Source organism: Echinops telfairi, unplaced genomic scaffold (assembly GCF_000313985.2).
Source record: "Echinops telfairi isolate 266 unplaced genomic scaffold, ASM31398v2 ScPeMD7_7412;HRSCAF=8450, whole genome shotgun sequence".
NCBI lineage: Eukaryota > Metazoa > Chordata > Mammalia > Afrosoricida > Tenrecidae > Echinops > Echinops telfairi.
This window is the reverse complement of record NW_022111312.1, coordinates 6,737,418-6,746,043: the sequence shown is the minus strand read 5'-3', so window position 1 is coordinate 6,746,043 and position 8,626 is coordinate 6,737,418. Positions and strand designations below refer to the sequence as shown.

The following is an 8,626-nucleotide window of genomic DNA, read 5'->3' as shown; positions in this document are numbered from 1 at the left end:
AAGAAGGAGACTGTCCAGCAAAGATCATTTATATATATATTTAAATTATACTTATATAATATATATAGATTTAAATTATATATATATATATATAATTTATACACACACACACACCTCTGATTCAAGTTAAACCAGGCAATTATCCAAACTCAACTTCCATCAAGTTAACGCTGATTCATGAGCCTATAGGACATTTGCCTATGTTCCTTAGAGAAACATATATTCATCCTGCCTGTTTTTAAATGGAGTTGTCTGAATATTGTTGATTTATAAGACTTCTTTAAGATTTCTAACTGCCCCTGGGATTTCTGATGCTCCAAGTCTTTATAGGAGCAGAAAGCCTTATTTTTTTCCCATGGAGCAACTGGTAGAATTAAACTGCTGGCCTTCAGATTAGCAGCCCAATTACAATCCACTGCACCACCAGGTTCTTCGGGCAATAATAAATACCAAACTCACCGCTACCAAGTCTATGCTGACTCATGGTGACTCTATAGAACAGAGTAAAACTGCCCTTGTGAGTTTCTGAGGCTGTAACTCCATGGGAGTAGAAAGTCTTGTCTTTATCCCACAGAGCAACTGTTGGTTTTGAACTGCTGACCTTGGGGTTAGCAGCCCAACAGGTAACCACTGTGCCATCAGGGCTCCTAAGCCTTAGCAAATGGACATATGTTTTTAATTCCCTTGGATCGATACCTAGGAATGGAATTTTAGGTAAAATGGTATCTCTATGATTAAGTTTTTGAGGAACCACTGGTGCACTTTCCAAAGCTGCTGTACCATTTATATTCCCAGCAGCAATGTCTCATGGCTCCAGTGTCTCCATATCCTCGCCAGCACTTATTATTAGCTATCTTTTTTTAAAAAATTATAACCATCCTAATGGGTACGAAGTAGTAGCTCATTGTGATTTTGATTAGCATTTCTCTAATGATTAATGATGCTGAGCATCTTTTCATGTGCTTTTTGGCTATTTGCCTATTTTCTTTAGAGAAATATCCATCCATCCTTTGTCTATTTTTAAAGTGGGCTATTTGTCTGATTGTTGTTGTTCTTTAAATAGTCATTAGACATATTATTTGGAAGTATTTTTCCCCCACACTGGGTTGTCTATTCACTTTCTTAGTGATATTTTTTTGAAACCTCAAAGTTTATAATTTTGATGAAATCCAAATAATCTAGTTTCTCTTTTGTTGCTTATGCTTTTGGTGTCATATTTAGTATCATTCGATTTCTTTTTTTAAAAATGGATTTGGGGGCGGGGGGTTACATTGTAGGCTATCAGCTCTTCAACAATTCACACTACTCACCAACTTCCACCCCATGCTCTGCCCCAACCCCTGAGATCTCTTTTCCCTCTTCTGAATCTGTTTAGTTTACTCCCAAGTCCATACCTCTCAGCCTTCTGGTCCATTGGTTCATCTTCCCACCCTTGCCTTTGGTATGCCAGTCTTTGTCTTCTTTTATCCTTAGAGTGGTGGTCTCATACCATGTTTGTCCTTTTGTGATTGACTGACTTCACTCGGCATAACATTCTCCAGGCCCATTGATGCCATGAGGTGCTTCGCGCTTTCATCCTTTTTTTTAATGCAATGCATAGTATTCCTTTGTGTATATGTACCAGAGCTTCTTTATCTGTTCTTCTACTGGTGGGCTTTGGGGCTGTTTTGCAATGAACACAGGAGTGCATATGTCTCTTCGGTATTATGTGTCTGACCCAGCCGAGGTATTGCTGGGTTGTGTGGGCTTTCTGTTCCCAGTTGTTTTAGGTAGCACCATATTGCTTTCTATAATGGTTATATGTATTTACAGACCCACTGGCAGCATATGAGAGTTCCAATCTCTCTACCTGCCTGAGCATTTGCTGTTCTTTCTACATTGATTGGCCTTATCATTGTTGGTGTAAAGTGACACTCATCTTTGTTTTGATTTGCGTTTTCCAGATGGCGAGTGACTGGGAGTGTTTTTTTGTGTGTTTGTTAGCTAATTCAGTGTCATGAACTGTTCATGTCCGTTGCCCACTTTTTAATTGAATTTCCCATCTCCCCTTATTAAGGTGTTGAAGAATTCTTTAGATTTAGAGATTAGTCCCTTGACCATGGTGATGTTGCTAAGGCTTTTTTTCTTAGTCTGTGGGTTCTCTTTTTACTCCTTTGATGAAGTCTTTTGATGCACGTAAGTGTCTTATTTGAGAGTAGGTCCCAGTCATCTATTTTGACTTCTATGTGCGTGCTTCCTTCATTATATTTGATGGTATGCCTGTGCCCTGAAGTAGAATCCTTAAGTTTGTTGCCATTATCTCATTGATGATCTTATTATAGCTCTGGGATTTCATTTAAGACTTTGAACCATTTGATTCTTAATGGATGATAGGATGTGCCCTAGAAAAAAGACTAATTGCCTGATTCTGATTTGCATGAAGTTCTTTGTTTTAAATGATTCACGCCCCTAGTCTTTGCTTTGGAAACTGTGTGTAGAGCTCAAACCATTTGCAAGTTTTATCAGACCCCTGTAGCTGTAAATACATCCTTGTTCCACTGTATTCCAACTATGTGTTTATCTGTATTCCAACATCTCCGAGTAACTGACAAGATCGCCCCCATCTCCCAAGAAGCACACCTTCAGGCACCCTTTTGTCTAGTCATTTTCCTGGCTGTGGGTGCACCAATGCCACCACGCAGAACTTTGTTGCCATCTGCTGGAAGTCCAGGAAGTGCAAGACAAGGAATCTCAAGACTACCGACCTTTCACGTGTCAAAAGCAGATGGTCAAGTTCCATCCGCTAATTCTTGTCATTCTGGTTTACTTTTGTTGTATCCCACCTTTGCAGCTAGTATTGAAATAGTAAGCCACTATTTCAGTCTAATAGTTTTTATAAAGCAAGGAAATGTCTGACTCTTGGTATTTGAACAGCATATCATGGCAGACAATGGGATCACTAGGAGAATGTGAGGGGTGTAGACTGTGCCCTGCCACTGTTATAGGATGTGACACCTTTATGACCCCAGGGTCTGTGGAGTGGGTAGCAGCAAGGTTGTGCTAGTGTTGGGGGAAGGGCTGCCAACAGAGTAATATGAGGGTTGGGACACTTGTAGTAACTTGCCACCCCTGGCTGGAGAGGAGGACCCCTGCCTTGGTTTAGTGGGAGAGGGGAAGAGATTCTTGGAGCAGTGTTGGGCCCGGCTGCCCTGCCCACAGAAGGAGGGGTTCTTTGGCAGGCCTTGCCCACAGGTGGGTGACACCATGGGTTAGCACACAGGCTGACACAAATTCCAGTGCCACCACTGTCTGAGTAGGGAGCGGTGCCTTATCTAATACAAGGACAATACAGATTCTAATTGTGTATAGTGAGTGTGTGCTACTATCATTATAGTTGAGTCCCTGATGGCCCCTGAGTTGTTTTGTGTGTGTTGTTATGCCTGCTTCTCCCAGCCCTCCCAGGTGTGCCTGGTTCCCCCACTTGGCTGTTGAGCACATGTGGCCCTGGAAAACTATAAGACCTGACCTTCGACTGCTTCTGCAAGATCATGGACAGCGACTTTTTTTAAATGAATGATAGAAAGAGTGAAATAATTTGTGCCTGAGTACCTTGTGCACTCAAGAAGTATTTTATTTGTATTTATGGAATGAATGAAAAATAACGAATAACTTGTGTCCTGCCTCTGAATGCAGTTTTCTTTCTCACACTCCCAACAGCCTCTCTCTCTCTCCATTTCTTCTATTTACTTGCTGTTCAGTGAGAGCATGATCTTTAGTGAAAAGGATAGAATGCTACTTCTAAAAAGGCGGCAGAAACCTTGTCCATGCATATTTGCAGAAATGCAGTAAAACCTGCAAAGTCCCTGTAAGGTGCAAACTGGTCAACAAAGGAAAGCTCACATATCATACTCAGAAGACAGCTAAAAGGGGTAGGACTGCACCTTGTCGAAAATGGGAAATCTGCGAGATGCAGGAAGAAAAGGCAGCCCCATTGAGTTCCAGCTCCCACAGGTTCCACTGTAATTGCCAAGAAGTGAAACGAATCTAAATAGCCATCCGTAGATAGGGGCCAACAAACTGGCTTATCCCTACAATGACGTGTCATTTGTCAGTATAAAGTAATGCAGGGCTGAATTGGTCTGTTACATGGATGAACCTTGCAAACATTATACTAAGTGAAAAAAAAAAAAAAAGCCAGACACAAAGTCCATGTATTCTGGTTCCATTTATAAGAAATGTCCAGAATAGGCAAACTTGCAGAGAGAGAAAGTAGACCAGTAGTTGCCTAGAGCTCGGTGGTTGGGCAGATGAGAGAGTGGCTGCCATAAGGTACAGGGCTTCCTTTAATTCAGATGAAAAGGTTCTCAGGTAGCAGTGATGCTGCCTCTACAACTTTGTGAATAGACTAGAAAACCATCGAATGGTTCCAATGGATATGAATTTCTGGTATAGCTCAATGAAACTTTAAATATACACTAAAGCTTTGTACAGAGCTGCAGGTGTGTTTTAAGGTGCCGTGGCGGTGTAGCACAGCAGTTAAGCTCTCTGCTAAATGAAAGGTTGGTGGTTCAAGCCCACCAGTCAAGCTGCATTTGCAGGAGAGAGGTGTGGCAGTTTACTTCTGGAAACATTAACAGCCTTGGAAACCCTATGGAGCAGTTTGACTTTGACCTACAGGGCTGCTATGAATTAGAATCGATTTCTCAGCAGTAGGTAATATGTGTGTGGTGGGTTTTAATTGGGACCCTCTGGAGGCTGTGGAGCTCATCCAGACAGACCTGGACCTAAGCCCCAGCTCTGCCCCTTAGGAGTAGCATAACTTTACACTAATAATTCCTCACTCGGAGTCTTAGTTTCCCTGTGTGTAAAACGCCCCTTCTTCCAGGCTTTCTTGGGATGAAATAGATAATAAACATACAATTTCTTTTCACGCACTATGTTCAACAGATCTTTACCAGCTCTTCCAAGCTAAGGTGTTATGAGTCTGTGACCTGCATGCTGGCCAAAGGGCTTTCTTTTTTTTCTTTTTTTTAAAAATCATTTTATCAGGGGCTCATACGACTCTTATCACAATCCATGCACACATCAATTGTGTAGAGCACATTTGTACATTCATTGTCCTCATCATTCTCAAAACATTTTCTCTCCACTTAAACCCCCGGCATTAGGTCCTCATTTTTCCCCTCCCTCCCTGCTTCCCCCTCCCTCATGAGCCCTTGATAGTTTATAAATTGTTATTTTGTCATATCTTGCCCTGGCCAAAGGGCTTTCTGTTGAACCCATAAGGGGTTTGGACTACACTAAAGTCCTCACAGTTATAGCAGCCTATGGCTGCCTTGATTGTTATCTCTCTGAATTACCTAACGGCTCGGACCCATTCTGCCCCACATCACCAGATCCTGTCTCAGGACTTTGTGAGCTGTGGGATCCACACCATTTGAGCATATCTGTAATACTACCTCTAACAGCCACTTTGATCATGACTCATGACAACTCCATGTGTGTCAGAGTATAACTGAGCCCAGCAGGGTTTTCAGTGGCCAATTTTCTAGAAGTAGATCCCTGCTATGTAGACTTGAATCCCCAACCTTATGGTTAGCAGCCAAGCACATTGACTAGTTGCACCATACAGGGACTGTGCACCTTCTCTGGGCAGGGTGCTTTCTTCTCCTCTAGCTCGTGATCCCCAGGCCACCTGTCACCAACTAGTTCCACAAGGGGCTGATCTATAGAGGGCCTTAGTACAAGGGTGACCAGCTGGTACTCTTCCTCTATTATCTGATGCAGCTCTCTCTGGGCGAATAAGGACTCTTCAAGCTACTTAACATCGGAAAACACATATTTCCGATGGTTGGGGGTCACCACAACATTGAGGAACTATATTAAAGGTTTGTGGCATTAGGAAGGTTAAGAACCACTGATTTAAAGGCATGGCGAGGCCAGGAAAAAGGTAAGGGGTATTTAGATACAAGAATGCTTCAGAAAGTTCATGGAAGAATGGAATTAAAAGAAAGTGGGAGTTTTCCTTGGACCTTTTGAAGCCCCTTGGTATATTCTTGCCGTCCTCAAATTGACAAATTGCACTGGTGCTTCCAATATATGTCTCAGGATCCAGATGAACTTGATGCCATCACTGCCCACCTCCCCCTCTTTGCATCCAGGTGGCCTGATGAGCTTCATCCACAACGAGTGAACACTGGGCTCTGCAAGTAGCCCCATCAGGTGGGCAGTGCTCACACAGGGATAGCAGATGCCCAACGATGAATTCAAAGTGTGGGAAGCGGGGAGGAAGATAGGTTTTGGATAATTATTAGCTAGAGAGGGCTGATGCTGAGATCTGGAGGAAACAAAAGGGGTTAAGGGTCTATTGGGTTTTTTCATTTCGAGATTCTTTCCCACTTGTTGCCATTGGATGCCACCAAATCACTTTGGACTCACAGCTACTCCGTGTGATGGAGTTGAACTGCCTCACAGGGTGTCCTAGGCTGCAGTATTCCCGGGAGCAGATCATCATGTCATTTCTCTCACAGAGCCAATGCTGGGTGCGACCATTTCGTTAGCAGCTGAGCACTTAAAGATTGTCCCACCAGGTTCCTTTCAGGATTGGGCAAAATAAATGAAAATTCCTTTCTGTTTAATAACCTTTTTGCTGTCAAGAGACACTGACTCCGAGGCCTTGATTAAAGGTCTCATATTAATAACCACAAAGACAGTCCTGCAAGAGGAGCACATAACAAAGAGTGGGCAGGGGTTCAACAGGAAAAGACTCAAAAGTGAGGGGTCTGTTTTCCTCTCTGGCCCTCGAAGGAGGGAGTAAGGGGTGTCAACATTGACAGTAGGATTTTGAAAGACTTTATAAAACACAACACAACCGCCCAGTAAAATAGATAACATCCCCCTCTTTACTTTCACGGCAACAAGCCATAAGAGGTGACATGACTTCTGCCGGACGGAGTGAGGAGCTAGTAAATGGGGATGTGGGATTTAGACCCAGCCAGGGCTGCTTCCTGAGCTACCACCACACCATGATTCAAGACGCGCAATACCATGAGATCTGAGATGACATACAGTGAAGGTGCTTTTTCCTGGACTCTGGCACCTTCCATCTATAATATAAACACGCCAAAGCTGAATATTGCCCATAGTCACTTATTACTGTAGTGAGAAATATGTTCTCCTGGGTGGGCTTGCTGCTTCTGTGTTTTGAATTAACATCCTGAATTGAGGATGTCAGTCGGGGCCATACATAGCTGGAGAGAGTTGGACAACAAGCCTCTGCTAGGGTGGCAGAGTGATGCTATGTAAAGTTTTGGTTGGTCAGATACCAAGAGGCAGCTTAGTGTAGGAGCTTCCAAACCCTTAAATATTACCAGCTTTGAGGGCCGCACAGCCTGTGTTGCAACTACACAGCCTTGCCATTATAGAACAAAAGAGGCATGGAATATATGTGGGGGTACTCCCACTCAAAATGGAAAAAAGCTCACTGGGTGGAGCTTTTGTAGTACACATTTTTCCCACTAGGAGAACATCAAGCAACTTGCTTTGAATTAGTGCACCCAGTGGTGTCGCCTAGGAAGGTTCTCTCTGGTCACAGTGCATTTTTCCATAAAAGCAGTTTTGCATGAATCTCGTTATTTTGTGATGGCCGATTTAAAAGAACAACTTATTGCTGTGAAATTTTGTTTCCTGCTGGGGAAAAATAACACAGAAACTGTTGTGATCTTAAACACAGCTTCCTAATTCCACAACCCTTTAATACAGTTTGTTATTTATTAAACATACGTTGAGAATCGCTGGACTGTATACTTCTGAAAGCTGTGTTTCCATCTTATCCTTCCCTTGATGAATTCTGTGCACTTGGATTCACGCCACATCAAAATGACAGTTTAGGCATCTTGAGAGACTCAAGTCATGTTCCTTTCCAGTGTCCTTTGAGTTTGGGGGAACAAAAGAAGTCCGAAGTGGCAAGATCAGGGATGAGGGTAGATGGGGAGTTAGACTGGGTCAACTAGAGAAACAAATCCAGGGACACTCATGTATGTGTAAGAGAGCTTTATATCAAGAAGTATTTTTATATCAAGCAAACATCCCAGCCCAGTGGAGATCAAGCCCTTAAGTCCTGTACTACTCCATAAGTCTGATACTAGTCCATAAATCCCTCTTCAGACTCATGGAGCCACATGCAGTGATGCAGAATGCAGGAAGATCACAGGCCAGTGGGTGCAAAGTCTTGTAGATCCAATGGCAGTGTATGCATTTCCGGGGCTCTAGCTGCCATCGCCGTGGCTCGTCAAAAGGAAGGTGAAGCAGAGAGAGAGGGAGGCCAGCCTCCAGAGAGCCCTTTATCTCTGTCACCCTCCAATCAAGCTGTGATCTGATTGACAGGCTAAACTCTGCCCACATGTTCCATCGGGAGCCATGTTGGCACAAAAAAAACTATCGGTTTCCCATTAAAATTGTTATAAGTAAACTCTTGCTGCCCTTGAAGAATGAGCAGAAATATTGTCACCATGGGGAAAAAATTCCTTAGCTAAGTTTCCTGGTCTGGTCCCCATCAATGCAGCTTTCAATCTTCTTAGAAATGCTGCATAATAAGCCCTCAGGCTCATTCTATGTTCTTCATACCATTAGAGAACGTGCACGTTAC

General features: G+C 43.1%; 1 long non-coding RNA gene across 1 annotated transcript in view; it reads left to right on the top strand.

Moving 5' to 3' along the window:
* Nucleotides 1–8,301, top strand: part of LOC123522465 — a 12,551-nt gene extending 4,250 nt beyond the window's left edge. The window contains exons 2-3 of the long non-coding RNA XR_006680733.1: nt 4,578–4,584; nt 8,290–8,301. This is a non-coding gene — a long non-coding RNA (uncharacterized LOC123522465). The remainder of the gene's footprint in view (nt 1–4,577; nt 4,585–8,289) is intronic.
* Nucleotides 8,302–8,626: the final 325 nt, after the last annotated feature.